Raw genomic sequence first — 18,693 nt, 5'->3', positions numbered from 1 at the left:
CCAACCTATAATTGGGTAATTGGAGAAACTTCCCCCTCCCCCATTTAATTAAATTCTATAGTACTGTGTGAGGCAAAACTTGGTGCCCTTATGTTTGAAGGCTGTCTGGGGTTAGCAAATGGTTATATTTCGCACATCTTTCAGATTTTTTCTGATGGGGAAGAAGGTTGGTGGTGATTCTGTGTCTCCATAACACTCCTCCAGTGCTCCCTCTGAAAGAGCAGTACTTCTACTCAAACTAGCTCATGCTTTGTAGTGGAGGAAATATGTCTGGCCAAAGTGACGAGTATGCAAGGTTGTGAAGGACCTCTTGTCACAAGAGGTCAAACAGAGGAATTCCAGAACATAAGCACTTCAGAGCAAATTCTGCCTCCATGCTGTCCTTTTCCAGCTACTTAGTATATCTAAGATCTAGGAGAACTTTCCATGGGAGGTCTTGATAGAAACATATTCGAGGTTGTGCAAAATGCTGCTTGTTTTTTGACTGGAGAAGGGACCTTGTTGTTTCAACTGAAGGCAGAGCTAATGAGTTCCTCATGTGACTTTCCCAGACACTTGGGAACTCAAGAAAAAGTCACCCCATACTTCAGCAGAAATAAGCAAGGCTCTTGACCAGCTAACTGCATGAGAGATGAATGATCTCTCGTTGAATCATTTCTTTGCAAAGAGAAGTCAAAAGGAGGAATCCAGGGACTCCAGGTGGGATAAAGTTCCAAGAAAAGCTTTTCAAAATACAGCTAATAGTTGAAAAATCTTAAAGTTACTGAGCTTCAAATTCCTTAGCCAGAATTAAGACCTCATTAGTATCATAAAAACAGAGGAAGTTAGTTGAAAGAGCCTTTGTCCAGCCCTAGGGTTGTATTTTTTTTTTTAACTTCCTGCTGTTTTCTTTAAAATGTACCCCTTGGGCTGATCTTTCCTTCGCCTTACTCTCTTCTTCTCCCAAGATGAATGCTTTAAAAAAAAAAAAAAGACTTTTATTAAAGGCATCTCAACGATCAGGTGAGGGGGAACTACTTTTGATTTAGATTTGCAGGGGCAGAAAAAGAAACCTTTTAAAGAAACCAAGATCTATTCAACAGGGAATTGCTTTTTAAACTTCAAGAAACATTTGTCAGGGACTTCCTCAGACATGAGGATAAATAGCTTTTACCTGGTTGAAGTATTTCTGAAACAAGCTATTGTTGCTTCTGAACATACACTGAATAAGCATGTCAGTATTTTTGAAGATAATAATGTTACAGAAATACAGAGGTAGACCTATTCAGATTCCAAAATGAGTCACTGTTATTGCACATCATATAATAAAGTGAAATTTATACAAGCTCGGCTTTGACAGACCTTAAAACCTCTAATTATATACAACATAGGCAAATGTTCCCTGTGTAGTCTGCCCAGTGATAGCCATTGGACCTGCCCTAAACAATTTCTTTTAAGGCTGTTTTCTTCAAGAATCCTGTCTTCAGTATCCACTCCACAACTGGCACAAGTTTGGGCATCACAGGCCTTCCACAATTTTCAGACATTTCATTGTTTGTTGAATCTAGGAGCAAAAGGTAGGTAGAGGCATGTAAGAGTGCTTTTCACCCCCGTCAGTTTGGGAGCATGTTAGCAGATCTAGTAGTAGACGGGAGAACTGAAATTAATATTTTTTCCTGATTATCTGTGATTTCAATGACTGTTCTTGCTAAAGGTGTTCCCCATTACCCTGAATAATCAAATAACCATCTGAGGTGTGTAAAGAAGAGGAGATTCCTTAAGTTAATTCTTGATTAACTTAAGGAAAGGTACATCTATTAACATATGTATTTTGAAAGGATAGTGATTTGCAAGATTTTTTTTAACTAGAAAAGAAATTTTCCGGTGATGGAACACTTCCAAAGATACCAAGAACACAAGCCAGTTCTTCCAAATTGCACCTTTGAAAAAATTTTTTTTGTACTATTGAAATTAATACATGAATCTAATGTGGGCGCTACCCACATTCTCTACTTGTTCAGTGGATTCAGACATCCCATCATTTTAACTAGTGATTCCAAAAACTATGACTTACTTCCTTTTGTATTTTTAAGAACAGACTTCTAAGGAGATAATGGGGTGTCCTTGAATACAGGTCCTATAGTTGGTTGTATATTACCACTGGGGTAATATTATATTTGGTATATATATATTAGTTGGCATATTATAGTTGGTATATGTGTGTGTGTGTGAGGAGTAGTAGTAGCAGTAGTAGTAGTAGTGATGAGGTCTAGAGGTTAGGGATGCTGGAACTTCAAGATCATGACACATGGGTCCTACCCAAAAGAATTTGACCCAAACTTTCTTTCAGCCAAAGACAAGGTTTATTAAAGATCCCCCATATTGGCCAGACTCTTAAGGAATCTGAGCACCTGTGAGCTAGTGGCCAGATTGCAAAAATCTCAACAGTGGCTAGATTATAAGAATCAGATCATCTTAATGGAGACAAGATGGACCTTATTATACAGAAAGACTGTGGGAGGGATCTAGGAGTGGCCAAGTAGTTTGGGGTGACTGGAGGAGGGGTCTAAGGAAGATCTGAATAGGAGCAGCCAGTAAACTTGGGTGAACAGGACTCCTGAGACCTGGACAATGGAGCCTAGCTAGGATTAAGGGTGGGAAATTGGGGGGGGGGGGTGGCGCAGTGCAGGCAGGTGCCCATAGGGAGGGCTATGCTAGGTTAAGGGTAACAGAATTGGGAGATTGGAGGTGGCCACAAAGTAAGGCCAGTCGATGGGATTATAGCCTCAGGCAAAAGCCAGAGATTTGGCCATGTGGGAAAGTCCAGGGGGTCTAGATCCCATTCTCATCAGTAGCAGTAGTAGTAGCAGTAGTAGTAGTAGTAGTAGTAGTAGTAGTAGTAACTGTAGTAGCTGCTGGTGTATAATACTTGGCTGCATTTTACCACCTATTGGTGGATGACCTACAAATGAAGTAGGAAATTATAGAGGCAGCCACTTTAATCTGAGATCGATGCCGTTTTACCAGCTGCCTCTAAGCCTTTACCTTCTTTATCTGCTAGCTTGTTCCAAACTATTACATTTAGATCATAAATTCCATTTGATGTCACAGGACACAAAATTATTCTGTTCTGTTGAACTTAACCTTTATTAGCTTTGAAAATCAGAAAGAAATGAGTTCAATTTATTTCATCCAACATTTATATTTCACCCACAAAATAAAATTATCAAAGAAAGTTAGAATTACAATAAACTTTTAAGGAATATATAATAGGCATGATTCCAAACAAAATGTCGTGGGCAAAAGGGAGTGAGAAATAACTTCAGATGCATACAATATAACCCTGAAGTAACAATGGTCTTTTCAGTTGTTGTACAGTCTTTTTTCATCAGATTCTTTGTGATACCATTTAGGTTTTCTTGGGAAAGATACTGGAGTAGTTTGCCATTTCCTTCTTCCAGCCCATTTTCTAGATGAAGAACTGAGCAGAGTTAAGTGACTTGCCCAGGGTTAGAGAGCTAGTAAGTGTCTGAGGCCAGATTTGAACTTAGGGAGAGAAGTCTTTCTGACTCCAGGCCAGGCACTCTATCCACTGTGCCACCTAGCTGCCTTAATGATGGTCTTTAAATAGCTAATAAAAGTTCATTCAGTCAAAAAAAAAGCATTTATTAATTAAAGTGCTAGGTGCCAGGCACTGTGCTAAATGCTAGTAATAGAAGGGGAAAAAACCATCCTTGTTCTCAGGGAGCTTATGTTCTACTGGGGAAAAGAACATGTAAATAACTAGGCATACAGTATACAGAAGGTATTAGCAGCTAGGGGGAGTAGGATAGGCCTGGAGAAGTTGGTCTTAAAGGAAACCAGGGAAACAAAGAAAGGGGTGGGGGGGGAGCAGTAAAGACAGGAGAGGGGAGACAGAGGAGAGGAAAGAGAAATTCCAGGCATAGGGGACAAAAGCCACAAAATAAGAGAGAGTTTCTTGTGAATGTTATTAGTAAGGAGGCTTTTAACAAGGCCAAGGTCATCCACTGCATCTTGACTTTTGTCTTGCCGCTGGACTTTGATGACTCTGGAAGAGAAAGTGAGGCTGAGGACTTTTAGAAGCTCTGCCTCACTGAAATCCAATTTACCCACAAGTCAAGACATCACCCTGGTGATGTCATTGGTCCTCTTCGAGAGCAAAGGACGAACAATAACAACTTGTAGGCCAGTATAGAAAAATTGTAGAGTGATTGGAGGGAAGTAAAGTCTTAAGATTGTAAAAGTAGGAAAGGGGAAAGTTTTAAGGAGCTTTAAATCCCAGAGGGCTTTATGCTTGATCCTGGAGATAACAGGGAGCCACTCAAGTTTGTTGAGTGGGGGAGGGGGTGTGACTTGGTCAGACTTATGCCTTAGGAAAATTATTTTGGCAGCAGAGTAAAGAATGGATTGGAATGGCAGGAGAATTACTTCAGGAAGACCCATTAGGCTGTTACTGCATTTGAGAAGATATAAACTCATAATAATAGGAGAAAATGAAATAAAAATTGTTTTGAATATCAGCAGATGACATTTTCTAAGAGGTGATTCTTTTTAGCAATATCAGGATGTACCTTTTATTTAATGTTGTTTTCTGCCTCTGATTAGAACATGAGCTTCTTGATACCAGTGACTATCTTTGCCTTTCTTTGAACCCCCAGCATTTAGTACAGTGCCTGGCACGTAGTAGGCACTTTTAATAAGTGTTTGTTGATGGAGTAAAATGTAAGGAGAATGGGACAATCATTTATCTCTGAAAATTATATTTTTCACATTAAAAAATAATAGTACTCAAGACAGGAAATTCCTATTATTTCTTTGGATGAGCTATACCTGTAGCTTTCTTTATTGGAATATTTAGTGTAGTGGAATTATTTGGCATCATTAGTAATAATCTGATATTGACCCTAATAAACTGTACAGAAGCACAGGACTATTTCCTATGCTAACCCTGAAACATAATAACTGACCTTTCTAGGTTGCATGTATTAACTGTAATACAAATATAATACATACATAGTTATAAACATACATAAAATACATGCATAATTATACATATAACTATAATAATATAATATATACATCATACATATACATACTACAAACATAATAATGTATTAATGTATTAAATAAGAGCCCAGAGAATTGAATGGATTAAGCCAACTCCCAATGGACCAAAGCCAGATTTGCTCTCTGAGAAATGTGTGTCCTCAGTTCCTATACGAGGGGGAGCTTTGGAAGGTAAAAATCATTCAAAGGAACCTCAGTCTGTATGCTGGATGGAATCAGGCTTGGTGAGTGGGGATGAGGTACCTAAAAAAAGTTGTTAAAATGTAGGCATTTGCCAAGACTCAAAACTGCTAAAGGTATATCAAGTGATTTTTTAAAATGAGGGAGGAAAAAAAAATACACCAAAACACGTCAGAATATTAGCTTTGGGGCAACTCAGGAGTCCTGTGCTTTATTGTACTCACTGGCAGCAATGGCAGCCCAGCTATAAGCAAATGATTCTGAGGGGAAAAAAGACAAAGGACTTAAGTCCTATGTTCTTTCATGTCCATTTCTTTCTAGTTTGTGGTATTGCCATTGGAAGATTTCTGTATTATTAAAATGCCTATTCCCCTAGACACCTCAGACTTTTGTGTCAATTTTGGGACCAAGCAGTTTTATTAACTCCTCGAAATGTGACATATCTCTCTTCAAAATGTCCATATACGGCCCAAGAAGTCTCTCGAGTGCCTGCACGTCCATAACTATGCATTTGACCTCTCCTTCCGCATACGCCGAAGTTCTTCTAGGTTTGTTGCTGATGAGAGCTGATTCTCCAAAATAATCTTCTTTATGATGCCTCACAATTCCCACCTCCTCACCACTGAACTTTTCGGGCACAATTTTGACTTCACCTGATTCAACTATGTAAAACTTCTCAGCGACTTCACCCTTTAGGAAAATGCATTCTCCAGGCTGATAAGTCTTCTCCTCTACCACATCGAGCATTTTCACTGACTCTGTGGCCTCCAGAGACTTGAAAAAGGGCACAGAGGCAAGCAGCATTTGTAGCCTCTTTTTCTTTTCCAACTGGAACGTCACAGTGATTGTCCGGAAAGTCACTCGATCCAGGCCCCAGAGGTTTCCTTCTGTGATGGCAACAATAGTAGCAGGTCTGGGATAGGAGTACATCAAAGCTAGCTCTCCGAAAGTACCGCTGTTTTTATACTGACCGATGCGACTCTGCTGGTTGTTCTTTTGCACTATGATGTCAAATATTCCTTGTTCGATGACGAAGAAGTGGTCCCCGTCTTCTCCCTGTTCCACCACCGGCTCGTCGGGGACGACTTTCTTTTCAAACATGGCACTGAAGATCTGTAGCAGCAGCTCGTCCTCCAGGCCTCGGAAGGGGAGCAGGCCTTTACAGGCTTCTTTCAGTATCCTGATTTGCTCTTCTGTCTTGGGGTAGATGGCCCACACCACCGTGGCTTCTTCCTCTTCACTGGGACCAAAGACTTCGTATGGAATGGAACTCCTTCTCTGGTATCTGCCCCGGATCTGGGAGGCCCTGATGAATTCTCGCTCATCCTCGACGGCAGCCATGGTCTCCATCTGGGCAGGAGAGAGGGGCGAGATGTCTCTCCTCACCTGGCGCTGCCCGATGCTGGCCGTCCTGTGGGGGGCTGCTGTGCGGGACGGAGAGAAGCTGGCTTGGCTGGGCGATCGGGTTCTGGGGACCACTGGGTTGCTCTTGTCATGGAGGTGCTCAGAGCTGGAGCTTTCCTCCATCTCTTTCTGCTTCTTGTAGCACTGACCCGTGTTCCCCAGTGTGCCCCCCAGCTCTTTCACTTCCCGCACTTCCCACACCCCCCTCCTCCTCCGCAGCACTGGCCAGACCCACTGGCGGCCGCCGGACCCCTCCCGGGAGGGGGCAGGGTCAGGCTTCTCCCCAGCCGGAGCACCAATAGGGAGCTGGGCCCGGAGTCTGACGGATAAGAAAAGAAGGGCGGGGCTGCCTCTGATTGGATGTGGAGCAGAATTGAAATTGAATGGAAGAGGTGGTAACCTCGTGGAGGCAACGGTGACGGCGACGAATATGTGGAGTATTAGCTTGTCTAGACTTTGACAACTGCTGGGGATGGGGGCGGTGTGGCTGGGAGCATGCAGCCGGTTGACTCGCTGACTATCAGCGAGACCTCTAGCGTGCGCTTGACTTGAACTCTCAGTTTGACCAACCTTGTCCTAATGCTAAGGGCTCCAGGTCAAAGTAGACCAAGAAGGAAACTGGAAGGGAAGAGAGTGTGTTAAATGCACAGGACTAAAGAGTGGGTTGCAGAATCTTACTCAGAGTTGATCTCCTGTGGGGTCTGCATCTTCTTCGAGGGATAGCTTGCCTTTTTAAAAATAAATAAAAGTCCTGAGAGTTTGCTTGCGTAATAAACCCTCCTCCATCTTCTACCCTCCAGAAAAAAAAAAAAGCCATCTGGGACTTTATTTCTCATGCCCTAGAAATCAAACCGGGAGCTTAGTTGGTTTTTCCTAGAGGGGAAAATCAAATGATATCAAGGAGATTTAGGAACAAACCAGGACTCCCAAGTTTTCACGTGCTGTAAATCCTAATTAGCTAACACTTGAGTCTTTCCACAATTTTACTCCATAGTATGCAGACCATCAGAATCTGATATTTAAAGTTGTCCTGGACAGCCACCCACATACACTGTGGGAATTTAGGGAGCCCACTAGCAAAAACAAGATGTTACAATTAAGTAATACAGTATTGCTAACATGCTCCCTTTAAACTTAGAAGTTAGAGACATTCCTTCTTTCAGGCCATGTTTATATTGGTTTTTCAGGGTTTATGGGACCTTTTCATACTCCATGATCCCAAAATCTAGTGCAGACCTGGGGTTAGTGTCCTTAAGATGAAAGCGCAAACACAAATTAAACTTGTCCTCTTTTACCACCCTTTTGTTCAAGGAATCCCTAGATACCTACCAAGAACCCCAGACTTCAGTAAAACACATTAAAATAAAAAAACTGCTGCGCAATTCCCTGCAGCAATAAGGTGGTCCAAGTGCCAGTAAAATATCTTATCTAGCTGCATTCTTCCGTGACTGCCCCTCACTCCAGTCAGCTGTATTAAAATACCTGCTGTTCACAGACAAGAGGAGGTGAAAGAGTGTGGATGGATCTGCAGAAATCTATTACCTCTCCTGAGAAAAGAATGCATAGCACATGCCTAACTGACAGTGGCTTATGTTCTCTCCCTTTACAAAGGAGAGCATATGAAAAGTGCCTACTTTACTGCCCAAGAGTAATTAGGGATTGTTCTTTGAATCCTGGCAATATTTAGTCCTAGAGAAGCTCTCTGCTCTCTAGGTAATATTCTGGTTTGTTTTGATGTTGATTAAACAACCATCATGTACTATGTAAAGTATAAAGGGGAAAAATAGAAATAGCTTTCCCCCCATATGTATTACAGATAGAAGACAGGAAAAGATAATCTATCGGTGATGTAAAATTTAAATAGAAACTGAGCCACCAAACCATAGATTTCTATGAACAGCATATTGACATAGAAATCCACATGTTAACATTATCTGTGTTCCATTGTATTTTTATTTATTTATTTTGTTACATATTTCCCAATTATATTTTTATCTGGTTCCTGTTGATTCTTGGGCAAGAGAATTTGACACCTCTGATCTAATCTAGCCATCTTCCTGTCGGAAAGAATCTGCATTCACAATCGATTTTGTGTAGTGTACTTGCCCATCAGAGTCAGGACTTGAACTCAGATCATGTGAACGAGCAAAGATCTGGAGCGTTTGCATTCTAGGGTCGTATAGGTTGATCTGAATAGCAATGGAGAAAGTGAGTCTTTTCAGTCAAACTGAAGCCTTATTCTTGGTTAAACTCAGGATGTCTCAACACGTTTGACCAGCAATAAAGGGCTTGCTATGTTGGTTATACTTGACTGGGTGGGTATAAGTAATAGCTAATGTTGGGTCAGATCCCAGCCTTGCCTGATTGAGTGAACACCGACTTTCCATAAAACATTCTCAGACTGTCACATGGATTGCTTGCTACAATGGAAATCTTTACAGTTGAATCCACATAGACTGAGAAACGTGAATTAAAGAATGGTGTCCTTAAGTTCTCCTGCCTTCCCACAAATATTACTGTTGAAATAATGATTGGGTGCTGATTAGCTACAAATTGGGTGAGACTGTTTCTTATAACAGTTTTAGTCTTCAAAGCCAGCTTTCAATTTTATATAATAATCACTCCAAATTTTAAAAAATTTTACAGTGACAGAGTGAGTTACATTATCTCATTTGAGCCTCACAACGGGGCAGGAAAATACAGTCCCCATTTTACAGATGGGGAAAATTCAGATCCACAGAAATTTAAGTGACTAGCCAATGTCAGCAGCAGAGCCAGAATTCAAACCCAGACCTTCAGCCTACCAGTCCATTGACCCTTCCACTATATATCCTACACAAGAAGGAAGGGAAATGAAAGAGGTGGCTTCATCCATCCTTGGCTGGTTGGCGGGCTGCCTGCTGGAGGGATCTGTCTTTAGTCTTGAATTTGAACAGTACTGGAAAGAGTCAGAAGTGAATTACTGAAGTTCAGAAATGAAAGCAAGGGATATAACCATAGGATCTGAAGCTAAAACTTTATGAATTCTCTGAACTGAGCTTTCTAGAGCTTCCGTAAGACCAGAGAGAATCTCAGCAATGACAGAGTTACAAGAAGAAAGCTTACACGATCCCTATCAGAAAGAGCCTTTTCCATCTCCCACCTTATTTATGAGTCTCCAACTGTTATGGCTATTTGTTTTCCTCTTGCTTAAAGGAAGGAAAATACTGGAAGATAAAGGGGTCACACAAAGTTATGTTGCCCTGTGATTGACTTAGGCCAGTAAGTTACATACTTCATCGCCTGTTTCCATAGTTCTCCCAAGGGAACCACAGGGGCGGAGGACAGAGTATGAATTCTGAGAGAAAGAAAAGCCACTGTGTAATAGGTTGATTTCTCTTTTGCTAGTTTTTTCCTCTTCTCAGCATGCTTCAGATTGTATTAATTGTGAGATCAACATAATGCAGCAGCCTCTCTATGCTAGAGTAATTCTTCCATACCTACCTAGCTAGGAATGACTGCTTTCATTACCCCTAGCAGTTTTCAAAACACGTATTTTGTATCTTGTGTTTTGAGTGATAACAATGGAAAGAAAGTATCTTTGAGTCCTACTATACTAGCTAGGGCAGGGGTTCTTAACCTGGGGTCTGTGAATTTAAAAAAAAAAATTGATAACTATATTTCGATATGATTGCTTTCTTTTGTAGTCCTATGTATTTTATTCTATGCCTTTAAATAATATAATAACTACCATTTATATAAATGCTTTAAGGGTTACAAAGGATTTTATATTCATCATCTCATCTTATCCTCACAATAACCCTGGAAGGTAGGTCCTGTTCTTATCTTCATTTTATGGATTGGGGAAATTGAGGTAAATAGTGGTGACTTGTCCAGAGTCCCACAGCTAGTGACTGAGGCTAGATTTAAACTCAGATCTTGACTCCAAGTGCAACACTCTATCCATGATACCATCCAGGTGCCTGTTTAAAAACATTACTCTTAGAAGGGGTCCATAGGTGCCACCAGACTGTCAGAGGGGTCCATGGTACAAAAAGGGTTATGAAGTCCTGAGCAAAGTTCCTTAGTCCAGAGAAGCCTAGGAGGACTCCATGAATCTGAAATCAGATCTAGACTTCCTCCGCCATTCTACCGTTGCTTTGGGCTAAAGGCTTGGATTGGCTGTCCATCAAAGCTTCAGATCAGTAAAAACAAAAAATTTCCCACCTATACCTTCAAGTTCTATTTGCTGCCAATGCATACCCGTAATTTACCATATTAAAAAGCACATACAGTTTTATACCTCTAACACACATACTCTTACTCTACCGGCACCCTGTAGTGCATTCAATAGATAGTTGAGTTCCTAGTCTATATTCAAGGCACTGTAGCAGATAAAAAGATGAATAAGGCACAATTCTCAAGGAGTTTGCAATCTACCAGCCACACCAGGACCTGAGCTGTCCTCTCCCTATTTAGATAGTAACAGGAGCAGACATTGAAACCCTCCCACCAGCTTCCAAGTTTGTGTCCATCCCCATTCCAGGTGGAAAAGATTCTTATCCAAATAAATCACCCCTGAGAAGTTTCAGTTTTGTCCACCCTACCCACTGCATTGGGACCACTTCAGCCCCAATCTGACAATTAGCGTTTTTTAATTTGGCCAGGGAAAAAAAATAATTTACAGCCCACTCCAGTTATGGGCTTGTACCATCTCTATGGCATTAACCCAGGTACAAGCCAGATGCCCCACTTCCAAGTTGGGAAGAGGTCTCACAGTGGTGTTGGGCAATGTGAAAGAATTTCTAAAACTTATGCTTTAAATTTCCAGAAGTGTGGGTGTATTTTGAAATGAAGTCACTTTGATTTTTATTTATTTAACATCAGAAACAAATACTTCAGTATTAAGCAGCTGTAATGAATTAACGAGGAGGCATCTGGGTGGTTCAGGGGATAGAGTGCCAGGCCTGGAGTCAGGAAGACCTGAGTTCAAATCCAGCCTCAGACACTTACTAGCTGTGTAACCTTGGGCAAGTCACTTAAAACCCTGTTTGCCTCAGTTTCCTTATCTGTACAATGATCTGGAGAAGGAAATGGCAAACTATTCCAGTATCTTTGCCAAGAAAACCTTGTGGATAGTATGATCCTCCGGTTCACAAAGAGTAGGCCAAGACTGAACAACAATGAATTAATAGTTAAATATTCTTCCCAGGCAGCATGCCCACTATGTGAACACAAACACACACTCCAGTACAAATGTACTAAGATAGATTCTCTTCAGTATCTAAGTCTCAGGGGTTTTAGAAGGCATATTCTGTCCCTCAAGCCAGTTAGCTATCACTGGCTTGTTTAATACACGAGACAGCCCTGTTTTTTCCCTTGGATTGGTTTTCAACTTGGGTTGTTTCTGTTTTGCTTTACTAGTTTTATTGATTTTCTTTTCATTCAGTAGAGCTAATGTGGATGACATTAAGGACAAGCTGCTTGGGTGGGGCCACCATCCCCTGTTGTTCAGAGCCAGCTTCCTGAAGAGATGATTTTTGCCACAATTGTAAAAAATGGCAGAACTGACAAAGGCAGGAAAAGAAGTTGAGAATGGGCTTTCTTGGCTAGGGCAAAATGGGCAGAAGATCATGATGGAAGACTGAATTTAATATACAAACGAAGCCAAGACAAAAGGGGAAGTGATGTGTTGAGCCTTCTGCAAGCTCATTTGATCTGTAGTAATAGGACTTTATTCTGCAAAGGGGGAATAATTTATAGCCTAGAGGTATTTATTGCCAGCTAAGCATTGCTAGGTTGGATCTTTTGGAGCTATTAGAGAAAATTCAACACTACACAGATCCTTAGCCTCATCTTTTGAATGTATCTACCTTGCTCTTATTTCTTGTGCCTCGTTTTCTCTATCCTTAAAATGGGAATAGTCAAATGCATTTGTTCTTAACTGGGTGCTTTCTGATCTGGGAAAAAAGAATCCAATTTGTTAGTAATAAGGATCTTTATAATAATAATAAATAGTATTTATATAGTGTTTTAAGGTTTGCAAAGCACTTTAAAAATATCATCTCACTTGATCCTCACAAAGACCCTATAAGTTAAATGCTATTTTTATCTTCATTTTACAAATAAGAAAACTGAGGCAGTTCAGGGTCACACGAGCCAATAAATTTCTAAGGCTAGTTTTGAAACTAAGGTCTTCCTGACTCCAGGTCCAACATTCTATCCACTGTACTGCCTAGCTAAATTTTGGCAGACCTGTGATTTCATGAAGGTAGTGAATTCCCAGTGAGGAAACTCCCTTTACCAATGCAGACTAGCAACTGTTCTGCCTAGAGTCAGGCAGAACTGAGTTCATATCCAGCCTCCAGACACTTGCTAGCTGTGTTACACTAGGCAAGTCACTTAACCTCATTTGCCTCAGTTTCCTCATTTGTAAAATGGGACTATAATAGCACCTACATCCCAAGGTTGTTTTGAGGATCAAATGAGATAATAATTGTAAATTGCTTAGCAGTAAGCACTATATAAATGTTAGCTATTATTATTGTTACTGTTTTTGTTGTTGTTATTTTATTATACCCTTAGAGAATTACCTGAGGCACGGATAAGTTAAGTGACTTCCCCAGTATGTCAAAGGTGAGACCTGAACTCAGGTCTGGAAGCCTAATTTAGCACAATGCTTGGCATATAGAGTTTATTAAATGCTTATTGTTGATGTATTGATTCCTGATTCTGAAGCCATCGCTCTATCCCCTAATGACCCATCTCTGAAGGACTTCTATTGATTGGTATATGCTTCCATATCTTTCTCTCCTTCAACCTGCCTATAGAAGACTAAGGCTTGTTGACCAGAGTGGTTTTTGAGGGGGACAGAACAAATATACAAATCATTATGATTTGAGAAAACAAGTACGTCAGCAAGAACCATTGTAATATGATGGGGTAGAGATCACTTTCCTATGGAGGGAACAAGAGAGAAGAAGGGGAAAGTAGTATGTCAAGACAGACAGGAAGGCAGTGGGATAGACCCCTGGATCTAGAGGCAGAAAGACCCAAGTTCAAAACCAGCCTCAGATACTCACCAATTGTGAGACCCTGGGCAAGTACTTGAACCCTTCTCAGGCTGTTTCCTCATCTATAAAATGAGATAATATTCTTAGCACTTTTTAAATCGTAAAGTGATATGTACATGCTACCTAGTATTATAGTCATGGAGGAGATGGCTTCTGAGGTAGGCCATAAAGGGGTAGTGCCTTGAAGTTTCTTTTCCTTTTTCCCTGAGATAGATCTGAGCTTGCAGGACTACTGGGTGGATAAAAATCTTGTTTTGATATTTAAGCTGAGCAGGTCAGTTCGGAAAAACCAAAGGAGGGAATAAAAGTTTAAGCTAAGGGGCCATTTTGATTATGGAAGTCTTTTTTTTTTTTTTTGGCCAGGGCTGCAGTCAGCCAAGGCATTGTTCCTTTTCCTTTCTTCTTTCCAAGAGACTTTTTGAATCTGAGCACTCAACCAGACTCACCTCTTTGCCCTTCCACAGGAACATTTGCTGTGACCTCAGGTTCCTTTAAAGAGTGGCACCGAGGCAATAGGCGTCTGGAGGCATTTGGGGATTGTGATATCACCAATACTGGAATTGTGGGCAGAATGGACTGAGAAGCATCAGGAATAGGCCTGGGAAAGATCTCCCCAGAGGCAACTAGGTAGTGCAGTGGATAGATCGCCAGCCCCGGAGTCAGGAGGACCTGAGTTCAAATCCGGCCACTTATTAGCTGTGTGACTCTGGGTAAGTCACTTAACCCCAGTTGCCTCACACACACACACAAAAAAAAAAAAATAAGAAAAACTCCCCAGATTCTGGGTCAAATGACTTTTCCTTCCCACTCTGGGAAAGCTGTATTAAGAAAGGAATAGCTGTACTGTTTTGGGGATGGGGTGGAGAGTGCTAACTCAAAAGAAGATAAAGGAATCTCCCATTGCACTGATGACTCTTCAGGCCTCCTGTATGGAAAAGCTGGGCACATAAACCAGCTGCTGCTCTGTGTAGAGACTGATGGAATGGAAGCTCCTTGAGAGTAGGGATTGTTTCATTTCTTTTATTTGTAGCCTGGTGCCTACCACAATGCCTTATTAAGTACATAGTAGGTGCTTAATAAAGGCTTGTTGATTGGTTAACAAGCATTTTACAACTAATGTAGTGATGAGCAGTAGTTCATGCTGAAAGATATGCTAGAGATTATCTAATGTATCCTTCTTGTCTATCAACTGTGGAAGCCCAAGTTGAGAATTGAACCCAGATGCTCATTTCTAAAACACACTTTTTAGGAAGTTAGTTTACCTTTTTTTTTTCTTTTTGCAGACAGGGAAACTGAGGCCAGGAAAGGTGAATTAACTCAATTTCAATTATAAAGAATAATGAAGCTGACATCACAACTCAGGAATTCTAGAGCCCTTTCTCCTTTGATGGTGGATTATGTTGAGCCTCTGAAGATTTGTTTTCCCTTTCTAGTAAGAAGGACCCCCATTATGTTTTCTTGTTGAATGGGCATTGAATTGCTTGTATTAGGAGCTTTTGAAAACGAGGAGGGAAGGATGTCCTGTTTTTCTTCTCACCCCTGTGAAAGAAGCCGAGAGGAGGGACCTTTAGAGGGAAGGCTGAGTGGGAGGGGAGCTCTCTGAAACTAGAGAAAACTCAAACAAACCATGGCCAGCCGAGTCAGCATTCCTCACACACAGTTGGTCCTAATTAAGGAGACCGGCGTTAAGCAGCTCAACTTTCGACTCTTTATTCTTTGCTCAGGCCCCTGCCAGCTGACATGGCAAAGCTTTAACCCACACCTCGAAAACTTATGTCTGCCTGTGCTCCTCTTTGCAACCACCTTTTCTCCCCACCTCAGGTCCACATTAAGTTAAACTGATTCCCCTTATGTAACCTCTAATCCAATTGCCTCCACTCTGCTCCCCAGAGTGCTGTGCATGCTGCTCACAGGACTGAGCAATCAGGCCATCATGCCATCATGCCATCAGAGGAGCACCAATAGAGCTGGATTTCATCACAGAAGAAGGGAATTTCTCTGGGGTTCATTTTGCAGCCACATCAGTGCATCACTGCCTCTTGGGAATAATCCCCTTCCCTTTGTCTGTTTGATTCCTGGATTTTCGTAGTCTCATCCTTTTAGCCCTGTTCTTATATTCACCCAGGTAGTGCAAATATTTCTGAAACATTACTTCAAAGCCTGAAACATGAATCTAGGCAGTGCTGGCTTCTGGGCCCATGTGAATGATGTGGATGCCAATGGCATTTAAATGAGAAAGAAGCCCATCAGTAAGAGGAACTGGCTGGATGTCAGCATCAAAGCATCAGGGGAGGGGGCCGGGGATAGAGCACTGGCCCTGGAGCCAGGAGGACCTGGGTTCAAATCCAACCTCAGACACATAACACTCACCAGCTGTGTGACTCTGGGCAAGTCACTTAACCCCAATTGCCTCGCCAAAAAAAAAAAAAGAAACAAAGCATCAGGAGTGGCACTGAAAGGGACCTTGGACATAATTTAACTCCATCCCCTCATTTTTACAAATGAGGAAACCAAGTCCAAGAGATTTAAGTCACTTACCTAAAGCCACACATATAGTAATGAGCAGAACGGCAATTCAAATCTATGCCTTCTGACTACTGTAAATCAATGTTCTTGTCACTGCTGAGATAATATTAAAGATACCATGCCCCTATTTTTAATGGGGAGGGAAAGGGAGCTCTGAAGCTCTCCTGTGATCATCCTGGAGTATCTGTTATGAATGAATGAATGCAACTGCAATTGCAGGATGGTAACTGACCCACTTCAAATACTGCATATTAATGTAAATGAAGAAACCTAAGGTTTCAGCCTGGTTGCTCATAAGTCTGCCTAGACCACAGAAAGTAGCCTGGGTGTTTATGGGTCTATGGGTGTGCCTTCTCTGCCATCACCTTGGAGTCCCAGTTCATAGAAGAGAAGAGAGTAAGATGATGCCTGAATGTTGAAGATCACTCAGATTGCCAGCTATGGTCAAATAGGATTCAAATTGGGGTCAGGTAGATAACAGCTTTCCCACCTCCTTTTCCTACCTGATTTAAAATTGAAGAGGCAAAATTCATTTCTCTCCTCTTATTCCAGAGTATCATCCCACATGTTTGATGGCGGGGTAATCTTTCCACTGCTCTTGGCTTCAACTCTTTTTTTTATACTGACCAGGAGGATGGGCAGGATAGGAATTCTGGTTGGACTTATATGAGAAACAGCAATGACCAGCCATTAGGAGGAGATATTGAAGAAAGGACACACTAAGTGGGCAAGGACTGGACCAGGTCCCCTAAAGTCCTGTTAATCCTAGTTCTTCAGAAATAAGCAGAAAAATTGAAAGTACAAGAACACTTTAAGCATCACAAACACTGGATTTTCCTGGATTTCACTTTTTCTGGGCCTGCCCTTTAGAGGAAGAACTTCACAACCTTTAGCCCTAGTCCCTAAATCTTTCCCTGTCAAGGCTAAGAGTTACTATCTCAAATGTAGAAGCAGGCGCAGAAAGGACTGGCCTGCTCTTGAATTCAAAGGTGACTTGTTTCTGTTTCCCAGGCAAGAGGAATTTCGGAGAACAGTAAGCAAGCAAGGTGCCTGGTGTGACAGAACCAGTGAGCCTGAGAACTGAATCCTGGGTTTGGGGTCTGAAGCCTGTGTTCCAGCTATCAGATGCCATGCCCTCAGCATTTCTGGGACTCAAATTGGTGCCTTTGAGAAGCAGATGTGTCTTTAGTAAATTGCTGACACTGTTTAACCACATTTCTGAAAATGGTACAAAGAAGAGCCAGTTGCTGATATACCAAAAGGTGTCAGATAGACTTTCTTTGAGTCCATCTTGCCTCACAGAAAGAACTTGGGTCATCCTTCTGAGTCTCCTTTTTGTTGCATGATCATTCCCCTGGATTAAGTCTTGGCAAACTAATCACCCCAAAATTTCAAACTGGCTTCTTCCTTACCCTGTCCTCCCTCCAAAACCCAGCTCTGTACAGTTCATCTCTCTTCCCAACTGCCGGCTTTGTTGACCAGATCAGGCCAGCTTGCTATGAACTGGGCCAAACCACAGACATGTAATGAGGCAGACAGTTGACTCCCCCCCCCCCCCCCCCCCCCCCCCCCCCCCCCCCCCCCCCCCCCCCCGCTCTAGAGTGCGCTGAGGCCAACTGGGGGATGGGGAGCAGAGGAGACTGCTGGCTTTCCGAGCCATCGCTGACACTTATATAGTACTTCAGAGTTTCCAAGCACTTTATTGATCTCCAAAATAATCTTGAGGTAAGCCCTGCAGGCATTATTCCCCTTTTTACAGATGAGAAAAAGGAAATTCAAAGAGGTTTACTTGCCCAAGGTTACCTAGATAGTAAATGTCAGAAATGAGAATCAAACCCAAATTTCTCCTACTATTCCAATTCAATATATTGCCTCATCTCCTTTATTTCTCACTTTATGCAATTACTTTATCCATTACTCCAAAGTATAATGCTGGTATCTGTATATGGCTTTGGTTCATTCTCAAAAGCCAAGGATCATGTCCTTCACTTGATTCATTAAATCCCCTACACTCTTCCCTATCACTTAGCCACTTAAGCATCCAGGTACCCTCTTAGAGAGTTTAATGTAAAGCGGGTGGGTAATAATTCAATGAATGCACCCCTAATAGGACCATGCTTAGTGCCATCAAAGGGAAGAGTCAGCTAGAGTTTAAATGCAAACCACAGCTTTTCCTGGCCAGGGATCAAATGTAACTACTGTAGCAGCTAATGAACTCCATTTTTTCAGAGCTGACATTTCAGGGACCAAGAATTCCCCTTTCTTCGAACTGTCACCTTGTTTGCAGCTAAAACCCTTCCTTTGAACCCCCATGACATTTTATAACTCACAGATCACATATTCTACCTTGTATTACAAGTTGTTTGCATATTTTTTCTTATTCCATCTCTAATATAAATGATAAACTCTTTGAGGGGCAAGGACTAAGTAATACATCTTTGATTGCCTGGTAGCACCTCAAAGA

The 18,693-nt window shown here is 41.6% G+C and overlaps 1 protein-coding gene and 1 pseudogene across 5 annotated transcripts in view; one reads left to right on the top strand and one right to left on the bottom strand.

The window, feature by feature from the left end:
• The window catches only part of NAV1 (neuron navigator 1), a 344,868-nt gene that overhangs the window by 279,708 nt on the left and 46,467 nt on the right, over positions 1–18,693 (top strand). The window lies entirely within an intron of this gene.
• LOC114029021 lies at positions 5,629–7,358 on the bottom strand (annotated as a pseudogene).

Source organism: Vombatus ursinus, unplaced genomic scaffold (genome assembly GCF_900497805.2).
Source record: "Vombatus ursinus unplaced genomic scaffold, bare-nosed wombat genome assembly UNPS02014909.1, whole genome shotgun sequence".
Classification (NCBI taxonomy): Eukaryota; Metazoa; Chordata; class Mammalia; order Diprotodontia; family Vombatidae; genus Vombatus; species Vombatus ursinus.
The sequence above is the reverse complement of the archived record's forward strand: the minus strand, read 5'-3'. Positions and strand labels throughout refer to the sequence as shown.